Source organism: Bombus fervidus, chromosome 9 (assembly GCF_041682495.2).
Source record: "Bombus fervidus isolate BK054 chromosome 9, iyBomFerv1, whole genome shotgun sequence".
Taxonomy (NCBI): domain Eukaryota; kingdom Metazoa; phylum Arthropoda; class Insecta; order Hymenoptera; family Apidae; genus Bombus; species Bombus fervidus.
In genome coordinates, this window is record NC_091525.1 from 13,979,726 (window position 1) to 13,998,393 (window position 18,668).

The following is an 18,668-nucleotide window of genomic DNA, read 5'->3' on the forward strand; positions in this document are numbered from 1 at the left end:
TTGCAGAAAAACATCGGTGTAACGGATTATAGCGTGCTAGGAATCTCGCGAGACGAGAAAAATAACGTAAAGTTATCTCGAACGTCGTCGATCAATGAGCGAAAGAAGTCGATTTGTCGCGATGTTACGAAACTACGATACCGTGATAATTTCTTCTACTTGTCGTAGAAATTCTAAATTCTAATCGTGTGTAATTGTTTCGAGAAAGGAGCACGAAACAGACGAATATTTCATATATGGTATCGTCGATTAAATTTTCTTCGGATTATAAGTAAATTTCTATAGATCGTTACATCTGCGATTCAAAGTATTCGTTTATTTTGAAACAACTTATTCCTTCAAAATTACCTTGCTATTCGAAAAATGAAATTTCGCTCTTATTTTTATGGACGCGAGATAAAAAGAAAAGAAAAAAAAAGACAAAGAGAATACAAGGCATAACGTTGGCCCGTCGAACCGAAACTTCATAGAAGAACATCGAAGAACGAAATTTCACAGCGACTCGATGCGAAGGAAAAAGCGACTCGCGAAAGGACAGAGCGTGGTCGAAGGAAGAAGAGCCGCGTCGATCGCGAAGAACCCGGAAGGAACAGGTCATCTCATCTGTCTTGTGCAGTGGATTTACGCTGGTCAGGTGAGCACAGGTAAATACACCCGGTCCAGTGCACGGCTGGCCGTCGACTCGGTAGGCAGTAGTTGGTGCTTCGGCAGACGGGGAAGAAGGATCGAGTGCGTTCAACCCGTGGATCGCGCGTGATCCACGCCGGTCGGCCTTGACATCGCGAGATCTACCCGCGAGGAAGCCATTATCGTGGCCATGTGACCGGGACGATCCTGCCGGAGGACGCTTCCTGTCGGTACGTGCACCCATACGATCCTTCTTAAGTCGTCTTCCTGCTGTTCCACTCGGCCGAGATCGCACGATCCTCGTCGTCCCGCGAAATAGTTTGTTTTACGCGAACGATGGAAGGACCGCCGAGGCGACGATCGAAGTTATTCGATAGACTCGGAAACCGGGTTACCAGGTTATCGATAGTTTACGAAGCACGATCATCGGCGAAAAGACGGGTAAAGGAACGGCCACGGGGATATTTATTCCGCGAGCGATCGAGCGTGCGAACGCCGCTTGAATTTCAAATCGAGATTCGCTCGTGAGCCGACGTCTTGTCGTTGGAAAGGACGATGGCTGTTTTGACGATCGTTCGAACAGGATTTGCTAATTTTTAGGTTGAATCGATCGGCGAAGTGGAAGAGAAGTTTGTTAGGGTTTCGTGAAATTCGCGTTACGCTTCTTTAAAAATCCAAGCTGCCGTTTCCACGAAATCACGCCGCGCGAAAACGTGGCTCGTTCGATTCGTTTAGGCTTTACGTCGAGTGGATGGAACGTCGTTAAGCTCTCGGTGAAAAGAATTTTCCATGTAGGCTGAATCGTTGCCTCGAAATGGCATTCGTGAAACGCAAATCACCTTAGGATCGTGAGAACGCTTCCGCAGCCTTGCGAACTCGTGGTCGATCGACACGATCTGTTCGATCGACTCGCTTCTTTCGGCGGATTAACTCATTTCGCTCTAATTATTCGCGCAAAAATAGCCTGCTTTTTTCCCCCGGTTTGCTCACCCGGATTACGCAAATAAATCTCGTTATCGTAAGACGATTAAGCGTTTAAAAGATTTCGTAGAGTATCGGACACGGTTGAGAATATTTGTTTGAGCGGACGTTTATAATTATAACGCACGGTGTCGAGCGCGGATCGAGTTAATATCTTTAGAGAGATTACGAGTTTTCTCGCGTGCAATTCTCGAGCTGTTTTAACGGTAGGCGATGTACATTGCGAAATATCTTAAGTACGTTTCACGCCACAGGAAGTAACCGATGCGTTCCTTTTCGTGAAACCGTACGATCTGAATCTCGCTTGCGAAAAATCACAGTCATCCTTGGATGTATTAATATCGCTTATAGCGGACGTCCGTGTCATTCTTTCAGTTTCGCGTTGTACGATTTTTTCACGATCTGCGATAACTTTGAACTCTGACATTTTAATCGTTAGGATATTTGTTTCATTAATTTGTACTTTAAATACAAGGTATCGAATGTAAAAGGACGAACAATTTCAGCAGAGTGGCTATAAAAAATATTTGCACGTGCCCGTATCTTTCAATGAAATGATTTTTTATCGATTTTTTGCCTTCTATCGCGATCCTTAAAATCGTGACCACTCCTCGGAAAAGTATCTCGTCTCTCGTCTTCAGAGAAAATATCATCCGCAAAACTATCCTTAAGACAAATGGAAAAAGAACGAAAAGGGAGGTCCGTGGGAATCTCCAGTGAAATCTCAGCTTTTCAGCAGACGGACGAGTTACACGCAATTTTCGTAACGTTCGTAGTCGATCGGCGAGCGGATAATCGCCTCGAATTCCGGTGTTTCTGGCGGATACGAAATAATCGTACCGGGTAACGAGTATTGCAACGTCTCCCTATGACTGAAGCGTGGTGCAAGGGGTCAGCGATGGCACTAGTAGTACCGTTTAATCTGTTTATTCGGCGTGCTAGCTGGTTCATCCTGCATCGGCTACACGTTTAAAGGGTCATGATGTCACGGAACGAATCGAGTAATTACTTACGCGCGTATGCATGCGAATCGAGAAATTTATGCGAGCAACGATCGCGAGTAACGCTGGCCAGACGTAGGATTAATATTGATTATGAGAGATTGAAATATGTGGACAATTAGAGGCTCTCGGTTGTACGCGAGCAAGGACGCGCGAAATTTGATTGATGAACTCGGTTTCGAAAACATATTATTCTGGCGTTGTATTGCTTCAATGGGTAAGAAATATTGCGATAAAATTGAAAATGCAGGATTATTGGAACAAGAAATGGAAATCAGCATCTGGTGAGAGTAAGTGGGTATATAATTAAAAATAGATTTTGCAGGTAAATTGTACGAGTATACGTCGGCAGATAACGCGCATAATGGAATTCAATCAGCAATGCGATATTTTAGTCTGAAATATGATAATTTAGTAATAATTACCACAAAACGACCGTTTGTTATTAACGGAATGCACCGTTAGCAGAATATAATGGAAAAAATAAAAGGCAATTGCAAAAGTACACGTACATAGGCATACAAGTCGCGTTTGAAACAGTTAAATTAGTACCGAACGATCAGACAATGACTCCGTCGAATGTACAAGACGTCAAAAGCAAAAGTCCCTAACGTTCGAGTCGTGCGAACATCCCACGATCAGTCACAAGTGTCATTTACATTTACGATAGGAGCAGTTCCTCATTAATCATGCTGTCACACATGAAACGGTCTCCTGTTCTCCTGATTTCAGACTCCCGTTTCTCGCAAAATCTGCTGCGAGCATCGAAAATTACGTAATTTTGTACTCGATTGCAAGGTATCGTTACGTAAAGGGAAAACACAGCGAATCATTCGTGAAAAAGTACCATCGGCCGTGAACAATCGCTCACAGCGACTTGCTGCTTTCGTCTCCACCTCCACTTTGCTTCGGTTCGGTTACATTCGCTATCATTGTATTGGCCGTCTCTGACAGCCAGGTTAGTAAATAAAAAAAAAAAAAAAAATGAAATCTACAGCTATGTGTAGATAGAAGTTCGTTATGCAATTGAAAGATCATCAAAATACCTTGTTTATCGAAACACGTGCGTTGTTGCGTACATGGATGAATGTATTAACAGGAAAATGCTTGCAAAATATCGTATAGATTGTTTGTAAAAGAATATCGGCAAAGCCTAACGGTAGAATATAAATTCACAGTTGGATTAGGCGCGTACAGTGGAATATGAAGTCACGGTGGAATAAGGACTCTGGTGTTTATCACGCGCAGTTGATCCTCGATATTCTACACTTAACTCGCAGCGGAAGTTTTTAGAAGTTTCATATCCTTCGGACGAATAAATGTGTCTAACGACTTGGTCGTTAGTATTTTCAAAGATATAAATTTAAACCGAGATTAAAGAAGGTATATCATTTTTAATATTCGACAGGTGTTTCGTTGTTCCGATTAAACGCATTGTCGAATTTCTTAACAATTTTATGGCCGTTCCGGAGTCGAGCAACGCTCGAATAACCGGCGGAACTAGCCTGAGAATTAATTGCAACGCGTAACCAGTTCTGCGGTGCGTTAAGAACCGCTTTAGCAGACGCATTCCTCGCGAAAGGCCACGTGTGAGCGTTGTATTTTTTCAGCCATGGGATCTGAGACTGGTGGCGGTTAAACGAATGGTGTTAGCGTACTGGTAACCATCGCATAACGCGTTACGTTTGTAGCTCGATTCCTGTTTAATGTCGCGACAGCGTGAAACCATGTTACGCGGGAACATGGTTTCATGTAAATTACATGTAAATGGGGAAACTTACTATAGCGGACTTTGGAATAAATAGTACAATAAAAAATAATAGTAATAATCAAAAATACAAATAGCAATGTACGCGCGCCAAGTACGATAAAACAATGGATGCTACTCATAATTAGCGACTCTCAAGTTGAACAACGGATAAGTGAAAAAACTCTCTCTTCGTTTGGCGCTTGACCCGCGGAACGGAAACGCGAAACAGTTTGGAACTTTTGCCAGAACGTTTCGTTTGGCTCGTATGGATCATATCCTGAATACCAAAGGAGCGTTGCACGTTTGTAGCGTAGTAAAAATCGTTGAATAAAACTGCTCGAGATATATTCGTGCGAACATTTTTTTAGACCAGTAATCGAGATTCGTCCGTTTTATCGCGATAGAAAAACGTAGTTTATAATACCTGTTCGGGTTTATAAACTGGAAATTAAAGATTCGAAGCAAGATGAACTAACGAGACTTTTTCATCCAACGTGCTATTAATTACGTTTTAAAGTATATTACGATCGATGCATCAGTCTGCAGAAAGCTTGAAAAATATGGTAAAATATTAATCGTTTCATATTTCTAAAATTTCTTTTTTCTATTTCCAAGTTAGCGTATACATGTACATGTGTAAGATCATTCAACGATCGAAGAAAGATTTTTTTTGATAAACTTCAATTTCTATAAAATCTTCTTCCAAGATCGTACGCTGTATAATTATATTCTAAAATATTACTATACGTTAGTAGTATTTGTAAGAAACGTAATAAACGTCATTTTCAGGATAAAAAGTTTCAACAAGTGGGGGATGAGAACACGAGGGAATACGTTGATATTTAAAACGAATTAATTTAGGGTGTGACACACTTTCAGAAATCACCTTGCGCATAATGTTGTCTATGGTCTTAATTCCTGACGGAGTATGTCGTTTGCCGGCATTAAATTTTGGACTTGACCCACTTGTGCTTCGAGTCCTTCAATTTTATAGAACTTGAGGCACTCGTATCTATCGTGTTTCTTTTGATAATGGCGCGACATTAAGCGTAAAATATTTTTATTATTGCGTTAACGGTATATCTTACCGCATTAAAAAACATGAATTTTTCTCTTCTAGTTACGAATTTCAAATTAATATCGATCAACAATTTTCTCGCTTCTTTTATTTTTTATCGTGAGAATTTTGTATAGTTGAAAGAAGAAAAAAAGATTTAAATATAACTTATTAATTCAGTATGTATATTTAACAACATTTATTCTTATAAATGTACAATTATATTTATTTTTATTAAATTTGTTACGATCAATTTTAGATCGAAAGACTCTGTTTCAACCGTGTACGATCTTTCTTCGACCATGTCATACCTTCTACTACAGCGGAAAACAGTTGTCGTGCATTCGTATCACAATAATTTCGTTTTTACGTCCCTAGGAGCAGATTTCAATAGCGAGCATTCCGACATTGTAGCCATATTTGCGAGTATTTCATGCAATAAAACTCCGTAGAAAGAAAAGGGGAACAGTTTTCATGAACGAACAGATCCCAGGACCTACTTACTTTGAATTCTCTTGACCATTCCCGGCAACATTGATACGATTCCGTGTCATTCGGTCAAACCTCGAATATTCGAAGATTTCTCGGTCGACGATCCTCCTCTGTCATAGATCGACGCTCTGATCGTACACCATAAAGCCCATAAACGTTGATCGATACGGTTGATTTTATGGCGGTGAGACGGATATAGTCAACGCGATTTATAAACTTTAGGCTGGCCGATCGAAGCAACTTTCTCTAATATTCCGCGAAACTGCGTCTATCAACGACGATTAAACGATCGTGTCAGCGAAATTATGAAACTAATAACGATCATGTAAAATTACGAAATTCGGTGATCCCCGACGAATGGATTGATACGATTTCTCGGCGGCTCGATCGATTCTGTTACATCGAGAACAACGAGACCACGACGAGAAGGCTGAGAAAACACGATAAGCGATCGAATCGATCGCAGAGTTTCCGTTTAAACGTTGGCCATTGAAATGTTGCAAGGAAGGTGTCTATAAGGCGGACCATAAATCGTTTCGGAAAATTACCAGATTGCCGTGTTCTTTTATGAGTTTGAGCAAGAACTTGGTTATGAGTAAGACGGTTAATATGTAGCACGGTGGAAGATAATCGTGTGTAAGTTGGAGATTTTATGGTCAGTGGATTGGTTACTGTTATGTAGTTATTGGTTTTTATTTGAGAAGGGGTTGATGCGTTCGGTATGTTAGTCGATTGTGCTAGGTACGAAGAAAACTCGATGGACTTTAATCGTGGCATGGAATTTAAGAAATTTCTTATGTTTTTTCTGCCGAAGAAGATAATTATGTGTTCTATTTCTTGCGAAATATTTAATGACTTACATTAATTATTAAATGTCCAGATGCTTTTTGATCAATTTCTGGTACAGTGGTATTACTAAACTACGTAAATTAACGACAAATTAACGACCGAAAATAATACTATCGTCTTTTGACGAAGTTAACAGTTAATTTGTCTAACTATTTCGATGCTTTCGATATTCATTCCCTAGAATCTCAGAAATTACTACGAGTCTTAACGTTTTTTCACAAATAATCCACAGATACGCGTTATTTCGGAATAAATGTATTTTTCGAGGTATCTGAATCGAATGTTCGATTTACGAATACGATCGCCAGATTCGTTTTACCAGGTACGGCACGAGACGCGACGCGACGTCCTGCTACGGCTGACAAAACAATGATTACCGGAGCGATGATCTGCTGGACGATCGTCGCTCGACCGTGCTACGTTTGCGCAACGCTCGAACGATCATCGACTGCTAGATCCCGAGAAGGTTCGATATCCGCTTCACGGTGTTTTCCAGACGAATATTCTTCTTTATTGGACGAATATGAACGTGATACAAACGCGAGCACGAGCACCGTACGATTTATTACTTGGACGGTGAGTGGTGTAGACAGGTTTGCGACAGGGACGGATGCCAACCAGGCGACGTTCAACAACGAGTAATTGCTCGACGGTTGCGTCGATTGGTTGATTTTCGTTTTCTAGCTCGTAAATTCACATCGAAGAATATTCCGATTGATTTAGAGACTTTGCGTGTGAAACTTTAATTTATTCGATGGAAAGAGTGCACCGTGATTTAGACGAAAGCGTACTTTTCAAAGCGATCTTAATTATAAATTAACAGCGATTCGTAACTGTGCGAGCATAAGATACGTTACAATTGCATCGCTTCGACCGTGCGTAAATCCACGGAAAGCGACAAAAGTTGTTCAATTTCACGGGGCAAGGTTAATTTTTCAGCCCATCGTCTTCCGAATTATCCGTGGTTCGATCGTCCAACAACGAACATGTCGTCGATGCACGATGCTCTTTCGCGTGTCGACCTTGCCCTTCTTTGCGATTTCCAGCTCGACGAGGCTTCAGCTTGCACAATACAAAGTTCCTACACTCGTTCCGTGTTGGACGCCGTTATAATACGTGTAATGTCCACTTAGACGCGGCCATGCTGCTCGGAAAGTAAGAAACAGCGGACGTAAAGGAGAAAAGTAAATTCGTAATTACCAAGAGTCGCCGCTTTAGTTCCGTTTTCGAGGGGGTAAACCGAGATGAATCTTGGATAATGCCGGATTAAAGTGTAAGGAGACGACAACGGAGAGGCACGATCAAGGAAAAGGCTCTTTCTACCTACGAGCCTAGCCGAGGGACTGTTCGTTCATAGGTCAAGGAGATGGAACTGTTCGAAGAAATAAATCGATTTGAAATCATGCTTTTTCTAATTGTTTCGTCATTGGAAATATACAAGTAGATTTTACCGATATTATTCGATATAGCGTTTCGCAATGGTATCCATTGTATCATATATTTATTTATTATTCTATTATCTACTTATCCGAGTTTCCAACGTCGACGAATAATTTATAAACATTCTTTGCCAGTCCATAAACTTTGCTTCTTTTATCGCTTTAAAGTCGAAGGCCTCTTCCTGCACTTTCGTTTCTTCGAATTTGAAACTGTACATTGCATTCGCTGTATTCTGTGTCAAGCGACGTCTCTCTAGTTGCTATGCAGGACGGAAGCCCGCGGAAACGCGAAAGAAACCAGAGGGCAAAGCACTTTCCTCAGCGGCGATTTAGCGGAGGTCGTGAGCGGTCTGCGTATCCGGTGAAGTCGGCCATCTGCTTTTTCCCTGGCGATGCGACGCTTCATGCACTTTAAAATCTATCGGAATCTACGAAGAGAGCGACCGACCGCTAATTCCAGCAGGTTTTTCACTTTTCCACTCGAACACGGCCGGTTTCCAACGCTTATCATCCGAAAAGCGATTCGATGTACACACTTAGCGCGCTTCTTTCTCTCATAAAACGGAATACTCTCCAATTTTTTGGACTTTTGTCCTCGATGAATACCATTTAGATTGACTTTTAATTCTTTAATTTAGAAATTAAACTTTGTATTTAATCAGAGTATTTATCTTCTCCTCGGATAACTACAATTCTCTCTATTTTTCAAACTTATAAATAACGCGCGATGATAATCGTTAGACATAGCTATAAATCTAGTTTGTCAGGTTAATCTTCGATTAGTTGATCTCAGATTATCAGAATAACTTAAGACAGATTAAGTTGTTTAATTTGGATTTATATTCTATACGTGTATATCTATATTATATCGTACGCGGAGCAGCAAGATTTATCAAATCTTACGAAGAAATACAAATCGTATGAAGAAGGACCGTGGTTTATTTTTCAGGTGGATTTTTCCGCGAACGAAACATCGCTAGGGCGATATTTCCCCGGCGTTCGTAGCGCGTAGCTCGCGATTAACGCAATCCGCGTCGACCTTAATAAGCGATAATTCTCGACTGCACACGCTGGCGCGCGCGAGAACGAAAGTTACAGAACGCGCACGCGACACGGGGCGGAAGTTTCGCTGTAACCGATGTTATTACGCGCTTCTTCGCAATCTGAAGCGATTTATCGGTTAGCTGAGGCGAGTGCAACACGGACGACCGTACGGTTTTCTATACCGATGTACCGTTAGAGTCTATTATTAACATTAAAGCTTCGCGGTCCGTGTCTTCGATACAATAGACTAGAAACGCAAAAATTCATCTGCTGGTTATTTGTGATACTCGATGCTCGTACGAGTGTGCGAACCTGGACTGTAGAATGCGAGGGATGGTGATTCTTCGGGGATGGTAATTCTTTAGGGACGGCTCTTCGGGCATATTCTATGGATATTCTTTGAGAATAGCAATTCTTTGAGGATGCTGACTCTTTGAGGATATTCACCGACGGTTGTGATTCTTCGAACATATTCTCCGAGGAAGAACATTGTTCGATACGATGACACTTTCGGAGATGTTTTTCTCATTAAATAGAGAAACGAAGTTCGCCAGTAAGGAAAATTCCTGAGCAGACGCTATTTTGCAAATCAATCTCAAACTCTCACTATCGTACGAGAAAGAAGAAAGAAACCAAACATGTTTCATTTATGTACATATGTATATGAAACCGAACAACTTTCAACGATGAAAATGTCGGTCGTTGCATTGGAACACACGAAGCGCGTGTCTTACGTACATAAAACAGCATGAAAAACTAAGAAAGAGAAACAGCGAAGGAAAAAGTGGTTCATAAGTATTCCCGTAGCGAAGATTCCATGGAAAGTGTATCGAAATCGATGTTTATTCTTTGGCTTTTCCCTTTTTATTCAGCGATCTAGTTGATACCGTGCCATCGATCTCGTGTCCTGTACCTTCCGTTTCTCGAATAAATTCGCCGACATATTCACAAAGACATCTCCCGTTCAACATAGAACGGTACAAGTACAAATTCGAGGCCAAATGACAAGAGTCATGTGCAGAAGGCTCAAGATTTCATTTCGTGACGCTTATAAGACTTAATGGAATAATTTTCCTTTGTAATTCCGTCGGAAGGAACGTCCACGTGAATAGTAACGATTTCCATGCTCGATCAAAATCGAAAAGGATCTCTTGATCGTGAGAGTAAACACGGTTCGCGCGTATCGAATGCAAAATAGTGGCCGAGTGCAAAATGTATGCTCATCTCGTAGAGGACGCACGGAGAATTTAATGGGCCGGAAAAAGTGACCGCAAAACGGCAAGTTATTCCGGCAGGGTGAGCTTGGGTAAAAGTAATTACCACCTTTGATGGTCGTTGACTATAGATATGAACGCGCTATTGTTTTCATCGTCCGTGTCTTTTGTTGCAATTCGAAGAATCGTTATCGTTTACACACGTAGCTTGATCGAAATCAAGCGGAAGGATAGCAAGTTGTAAGTGCACGCGATTACGCCACTTTGACAGCTTCCTAGAGGAAGGAATTAAAACTCTCGTAATAAAGTGGTTTATGTACTTAGGTGGGTTTAAAACGTTACATTTTCGCCAAACTTTCTGCTCAGGGTCGGTACTTTTCTTTTAAATTAACGTGTTTTGTTTCGATTCGAGGCGTGGATTTTAGTTTCCTTTATCGACTCGTTCCTCAACGTCCAGCGTGGCAGGTGTGTCGAGCCGTGGTCGTCGTCGGCAGGGAAATCTAATATTGAAAGCCGAAACACGGACGCGAGGAACCGTAACGAGGATGTAAAAGATTCTTGACCTCCTTCCACCGTCGCAGTGTCGTACTTCACGCTTTACGTTTCCACGTAATAATCGGCAAACACGAAAGGACAGATGCTTTTAACGAGTTCCTGTGCATTTCTCCGCGAGTACCGCGTCTGTCTGCACGCGCTACGTCGACGAGGAATACACAGCTCGAGCAACCCCTTTGATAACGCGACACGGCTGATGCGGTCACAATGGAAATTTTCATTTCGAAACGGGCCGAAGAAGGAGGCGAACCACCAGGGATACGATGCGCCGATTGTTTTTCTTCAAGCTGCGGAACGTCGCCGAGGAAACAGGTTTTCGCGAGGGTGCCTTTGTGTTGGGTGGCCGGAGCGACGTTGTTTGGTACCTGGGATTGATTAAAATCATTCCGCAGTCGATATATAAAATATATTTGCATAGATGTATTCGACTTGTATTCTATAAGGAGTCTCTTTTATTTTCTTGATACGAGTTCTTTGTAATCGTGTACACGTTTCCTTGAACTTACCGCATTAAAGATATAACGTAATAATAAAATTCTCACGCGACTTGTCAAACACGTAAAAATATTTATTCCACGGAATTTACGTATCCTGCTCAATATGGTGCTTTAGCAATTATCGTTCAAACAATCCTACGACGTGCTACAAATTTATGCAATTACTGTACGTACAAACAAGTTAGCAGTAGTCGATACATTACATAGTGATCTATTCAACCATGACTTACTCCTATCTGCCCTATATTTCTTAGCCGAAGCTACACTTTAATTACGATTATGAAATCGACGGTTGCCCATTTTTTGCTATATAATTTCTGCATCGTAATTAAAAGTGGTCAAGGTCCGATACATGGAATTTTTATTGCAAAAAATTAGTATGTATTTCATCGAAGACGAAAGTCTAAGGAAAAGAATAGAAAGATAATATTCGTAACGTTTATCCTTGCATTAATAATTTCGTAAGAACAATTTCTTAATGAATCTCAAGAATTCCGCTTTCTTTCTATAGTAACAAAAACAAACGTAGAAACTAAATCTTACGTTTATTACATAAAAACTTCCTGTCACAATTACGCGAGAAATTACACGAAGCTGCGTGATTAAGTAGAACAATGAAGCAAATGTTACAAATTCCAACGCACACAATTCGTTTAACCCATTAACGCTCTTTCCCAGTGTTTTAATTCTCGTTCGAACTGTTTCCTTTCTATTCCCTTTTCTATTCAGCGTCGAACCTTTTTTTCTGCGTATGTCCTTTTACCATTTGCAATATATTATTCGTATATTCGTATTTTCGTAGATAGACATGCGTCGTGTTAAAAACATTCGTTTATCGGTACGTCCCTACGGTTCCATTCTCTTTACGATTTCATTGCACGGAGGTCTTGAATAAAAAGGAAGACGCGTTTGTCTTTAGACAAGATGGCACCGATCGTAGCTATTCCTTCGCCGCGTGATGGCCTTTTATCGTTCGTAATAACGTTCATGCAGTCTTTCGGAATATTTGACGGAATATTTGATAAGCATGCGGAATATAAGACGCTTCAAAGAAAGAGTATCATTGATCAGCCTTGAACCAAATTGATTTCGCTCGAATTATTGACCAGCGTGCACCGATTAATTAAAATCTTTGCGAGCTTCTTGAGTCCTTGAGGCACGAACGAAGCCTAAATTCGAAAATAGAAAACTATAATGTTTTATCAATTTAAAGACGCTGTTAAATGTTAAAAAGAATAGCAGTTATTTAATATATCTAATGTACGAGAAATTGTTCGGAAAACGATTAATTTTGTGAGGAATTTTTCACTCGAAGATTCGTTAAGAACGAATTACCATTAAAAAGTAAACGAGGACGCTATAAATCATTCGTTATCTCCAGGCGGAATATCTAATGCCGCGTAAATGTTAATGATGAAACCGCTTTGCATCAATCGCGAAAAGCTCGCTCCGCCGATGAATAAATTTCACGACAGTTCGATGAAACCCGTATTCAATTACGATTATTCGATCAGACTATGACACATTGTCCAATATTTTAAGAAACTTCCTGAATAATCTTTGTTCAAGCACCAGAGACATCATTAACGGGAAGATTAATTATACCGCTAATTAATTTCTTTGGAACGAACCTCTTAACTTCGACCTCTTAAATCTTCGGAAGAAGTGGTTCAAGAAGTAACAGTTTGAAAAATTTCCTTTCTCGTATAAGAGGAATGTTCGAAATATGTTTTCAAGTAATCGAAACGCTGGAGAAATGCACATAGTGTACTCGGATAAATCAAAACGAAGTCGGCTCGAAGGAGATGCGTGCGCTTCGTGAAAACAATAAATTTTAAATACGAGATCGTTCCCACGTATTTGCTTTGCGACGAAGATGAATGAACTTGGAATTTTGATTTGCCGCAGGATTTATGGAATGCGTTAAAGATCTTTCACGATACTATCTTGATACTATTTCTTACATTATCGCAGGAAACAATGTCTTTTCACATTTTTCAGAGCAACTACCATATAACTATCGGATTAAACTTTCGATCTTCCAACTAAAAAAATAGCTCATCGGTGTCTCAAATCGGCATAAAACGGCCGAGTATCGTGAAATTGAGAGAACAAAGGTACGAAGAAATCGATCTTATGCTATTGCTTAACGATAATCAGCGCTTTCGACGCTAATTTGATAGGGTAACACCTGTTTTTCTTCAATGTTGCGGTCAATAAGTTGTTTTTACGTCGATTGTGGAAACACACATTTTCTCTTTGTTAACTTGGCTTTATTGCTTGCCACAAAAACAATCGCGCCTTGCTGTTCTCCGCTTATTTGCATGATTCTGTTCGTGGTACGTTCACTTTTCCTCGCTTAATTTGACCAATTACCTTGGAAGGTTCTTGCTTACCGACCAACCGATGTATAGATCGCAATCCCAACTATCGTTCTGTCTCAAATTCTTCCGGATCGACGCAATTCGCCTAACTATATTTATCGAAAATCGATACAGTAATCACGCGGTTCGTATTAATAGGATACATTCACCAAAAGTGGTACAAACTGAAAAGAGCTACATACGATGACGAACGAAAGTGTGGTAAGTCCGTAAAACATAAAGATCAAGATTAGATGTAAGATTTCGATCAGCGTTAAAAAGGTATTTACGATTAATTCAATGAAATCTTTTCTATAGAAAGTATTCGCTATTGAAAGTGTAAAAAGATCTTTTTATCCTAACAATATGTTAAACGAATCGAATCGAACAAGCCAAGTATCGACGCGTTGAAACGCGATTCAGAGTTTTGGTGTTTCGTCAGTATTGCGTGTAGTTGCATCAAGAAGCCAAACTCCGCACGAATCCTAATTGCATCAATGCGCGTCGATGCATCCTGCGAGTCTTAATAACGTTAGCTGGAATACCGTGGAGACGTCGTAACAGATTTCGACAAGGATCTGCTGCGAACCGAGGGTAGTATCAACCGTAACAACCTTGGCCCTGAAAGTCTGAGAAATCTTATTCGTTGCATAGGATTACAGCGCCGGCTTGAAATTTTCCATCGTTGTGAGCCTGCACGCGTGTCCTTGCGATAGTTAGAGAATATTTTTGATTGTCAACGATAGAAATCTCGATTGAAACGAACGTACGTACTTACTTTCAGCGAAGAAAAGTAAAGAACGGAAAATTCTGAGAGCAAAGCTTGAAACGAACGTGTGTGGCATAGCAAATAGAAAGGAAAGCGACCTTTATAGGAAGCACGAGGTTTACTAACATAATTTTTGTTGCATGATCTCTGCAATTGCGAGCAATTTTTTACGAAATTTCACGAGTTTGAAACGTTTTAAGCATTTAACTTCCAGAAACTGAATATTAAGGAGATGCAGGAACAACGTTTTACGAGGAACGGTGTGATCGTTATCACGATTAGACGCAATGAACGCTATTACACAAAAACTTTCTTGAAACAAGCCTTTCAACCGTAGATGAATGAAAGGAGTCGAATGACGTTACAGTTTCACTTGAAAGTTGATAACCAATAAGGAACTGCGTCTTATCGTACGTTATGGCTTCCGCCTTTTGTCTAAATGTACGAATAAGTGGAGTACTTGTTGTTAAATGTATTTTAGTAAAACGTATAATATACGCGATCGATATCGATGATCGCTTTCAACCATTTTGCTTTCAAAATTGGCTATCGTTGGTATCTATAAAACGATCCTTCAACGCTAGCGTTGGCTATAGTCAACATAAACGAATAATATATTATACAAGTTTATAAAATTATCATTTAGCACCAAAGATATCTATCGTTTTCATCTCTGTCATAGAGTGTCTTTCGATCCTCGTTCTACTTCCAAACTTTTTGCCTGTCAGTACGTTTCTGTCACTCTGTGTTCATCCATCGCTGGAAAACTTGGACCATTTCTCATTTTTACGATCACGTTTCGTTTCAACCCAAGAGCCAGGATCAATCTTATCAAAGACGAGTAACGGAGTACAGGCGAGGCATTTGCTTGTCGGCTTAGTGCACGATGGTCGCTGCGATGGTCAGTGGCCGCTGAAAGCGAAAGGACGAGCGTGGTTTGCGCGTAAAAGAGGGGTAAATGCTGGATATACGAACGGCGGTGTACGCGCGCGAACCACTTGCCCGTTCCTTGGCCGGGACAACGTGGACGAAGTCGGTAGCGCGAGCGAACAGGACACGAGCGTTCCGACTAGTCGCGCGTATCCGACTCGTAGGCAAAGTCGAAAGTATTACTCGTGGGGAACCTCGTGGACCGAAAGTGGTGGACGCACGGCCGCCGTCCGACCGCGGCCAATGCCAGTCACCAGTGAAACGTGAAACGCGAAACTGGGCGAAAGTTTTGTCCTGATCGCTGGTCGAGGAGGGAGACCACGATTTGTCGCGAATTCGTACCGATTCTTTATTAGAGCTCGTCCACACCATCCGGACAGCTCATTCGGGTAACGAGTGTCTCGTGCTGTCCTCGCACCTGTTGTGTTCGCGTACCCTGTTCGGTTACGACAACTCTGTTATTTGTTTAGAGTACTTTGATCGTGGAAGAGGAAGTGCAGTCGTGGTCGAAGGAAGGTTGGTATACCAGACGACTGATGGGATTGTTTGGTAGTGTCGGGTATCGTTGAAGCAAGATACGAGCGACGAGTGATAAGTTCGATGGCACGTTGAACGGTTGTGGACGCAGTTCGTACGATCAGGTTGATCTTCTCGCATAATTCTCAACGAGCTTTAATTTTCAACGCTAGTTTTCGGTCGAATTACTCGGTTTAAGACGCAGGATACGCTTAGTATCCGAAGAATCGTTTCGTCTCTTCCAGTAATGGTATGTTTGATTAAACGATATCGTGCGATTACATACTTAGGCGATCTAGCGTTCGTAACTATAAATGCAACAGGACTTAAGGTTGCGTATGAGATTTTCAAATATGAATATTCCGGAAATATGAATCGGGATGGTAGAAGATCGAATGGAAGAAGTTTCAGAACTTCTGCTTTTATATTTTTACCAGGTGAAAACTAATTAGTCGAACAAAATTGTGTTATTTCTCGCTCAAGGTATTTCTTCGAAATTAAAATCCTATGAAAAAGAGCTCGATCTTCGTTCAATTTCGATAAATTCTTCTACGCTTTAATAAATAGAAACAGATTGGAAAACGATGTCAGGGAAAATAAACCACTGTTGTTTTCATACATTTTCTACGCGGTCGTAGCGAGTAAAAAGTTTCGAGTGATTCATTGGAGGAGAACTTCATTTGAGTAATTGCTCGGGAATTTACTCGTACCAGCTCTAACGTAAATATATGTAATTCGAATAACGAATTAAAGAATAAGCGGGGCGAATAGGATCACGGAAGCGATGAAAGTCGATTTTTATAGCATTTCAAATACGTAGTACGTAGTAGTCGACAGTATATATTTAATAGATCTATGTTCCTGAACTCATGGATGCATTTACGTCTCTGAAAAGGTTAAAGGTCCACGTTGCAAAATCTCAATCACTAATCGATAAATTTTTCAGACGAAACGACCACCATCCCAACCTAAATACCTTCGTACCTCGATAGGCGATTTATTTCCGATAAGATCGCAGAGTAGAACGCGGTCCGGTTCTGGATGATAACGCTCAAGGTGCGTGCTTGCGCCATTAAGACAGATACCGTTCACTCGCGCAACACGAAACACGTAATTGAGCGAAAGTTTTGCCGCTCGGTTGTGGGCTACGCGGACCGGAAGTATCATTACGCCGTTTACGAGCTTCTTATTAAGCGCTTCTTTGTCTGCGCCGTGGTTTTCTTCGGATCGTCGAGTTACTGCGGCGCGTCGGGTCACAGGGAACCACGGATCATTTGCACGTTGCTCGACCAAGTTCGAGGCTGTTGTCTGAATGACGGAAGTTTGCTTCTATGTATCAACGAGGATTTTTCAGCCATGCGACGTTAAGTAGAAAGATTTAGAGCTTTTGATCTTCCAGTGATAAACCGAAGCATTATAATTACGTACACGTTAATTTCTTAAATCGTTGTTGATCTCGTACGAAATGTTATAATTAATTCTCTGTACACTACCGGAGAAACCGTTAAAAGGACAGAATCTGAATACGACTCGTACAATTATTTATATATATTATTTAGTATATTTAAAACATTGGAAACGGTCGGTGCAAGATAAACGTCTCCGGGATCACGTTAAAACTTTTATCGTTTCTATCCGGAACAAACAGCGATGGCAGGCGTAATAATGCCGAGAATTCGGTTAAAACGGTGCATCCGATCGCCCGGCCACCTCCACGATCCCTCTAATCGGATCGTCCTTCTACGAGAAAACGGTGCGCCGCGTCCTTGCACTTGGAACGCCTGGAAATTTATACAGCTTTCATCCGTTTGCTACTTTAAAGTAGGTTCACTGTTTCACTTGTTCTCGAGTTTAACTCTCGACTCGTGCTTCCGTTCCTTTCCAGCGTCTGTCTTAGCGTTTCGCTCTTCCACGAGTTCTTCCAGACCTACGCTTCATCAAGGTCGAACTTCGTGATCCGTGAGTGTATACGCATTTGCATAGCTGTGCAGTTAGTTTGTGCATCGGTAAGGCAACACGCAGGCTGTTTATGGGTATACCGTTTCTTTCTTCGGCATAGACGTAGTATGTTGATTCCGTTAGCGAGTCGGTCAGGAAAGTAGGAAAATATAGCGACGCTACAATTTTCTTTTTCGTAGCAAAAGGCGCGAGAAATATCCTTTTCTTTCGAAAACTAGAAATTACTTGCAATCGATATTTATTTACGACGAATAATCTCATGGAAATAAATTATTTTCTTCTTTAAAAGTCTACTCTAATCACGTACGTAGTCGATAAAATTGAAAATTTACGAAGAGTAGAGTTATCAGTTTGGGATCTGAGAAACTCGTGAAACTTGACAGATTTGTTTTAGTTATGGAGGGAATAAGATGTTTATTACATTACGTATATAATAATTATTTAAGTAATACGTGATTTTAGATCTCATACGAATAATTTATCCGAGAGAAACTTTATTTTAGTTACTTTATCGTGGAAGGAAGTAGCTAAGTACACAGTAACATATCGTTTAGTGATTCTCAAATTGCTGGTTTGTACAAACGACAGACGTTATAATTATAAGAGCGTTTCCTAATATCAAAGT

The 18,668-nt window shown here is 40.9% G+C and overlaps 2 protein-coding genes across 7 annotated transcripts in view; one reads left to right on the forward strand and one right to left on the reverse strand.

Annotated features, from left to right (window-relative positions):
• Positions 1-18,668, reverse strand: part of LOC139990662 (aldo-keto reductase 1B-like) — a 100,135-nt gene that overhangs the window by 74,436 nt on the left and 7,031 nt on the right. The gene's annotated exons all lie outside the window — the stretch shown is intronic.
• Positions 15,667-18,668, forward strand: part of Cad89d (cadherin 89D) — a 36,361-nt gene continuing 33,359 nt past the window's right edge. For all 5 annotated transcript variants that reach the window (XM_072010063.1, XM_072010066.1, XM_072010067.1 and 2 more), the window contains exon 1: positions 15,667-16,084. The gene's annotated coding sequence lies outside the window, so the exon portion shown is untranslated. The remainder of the gene's footprint in view (positions 16,085-18,668) is intronic.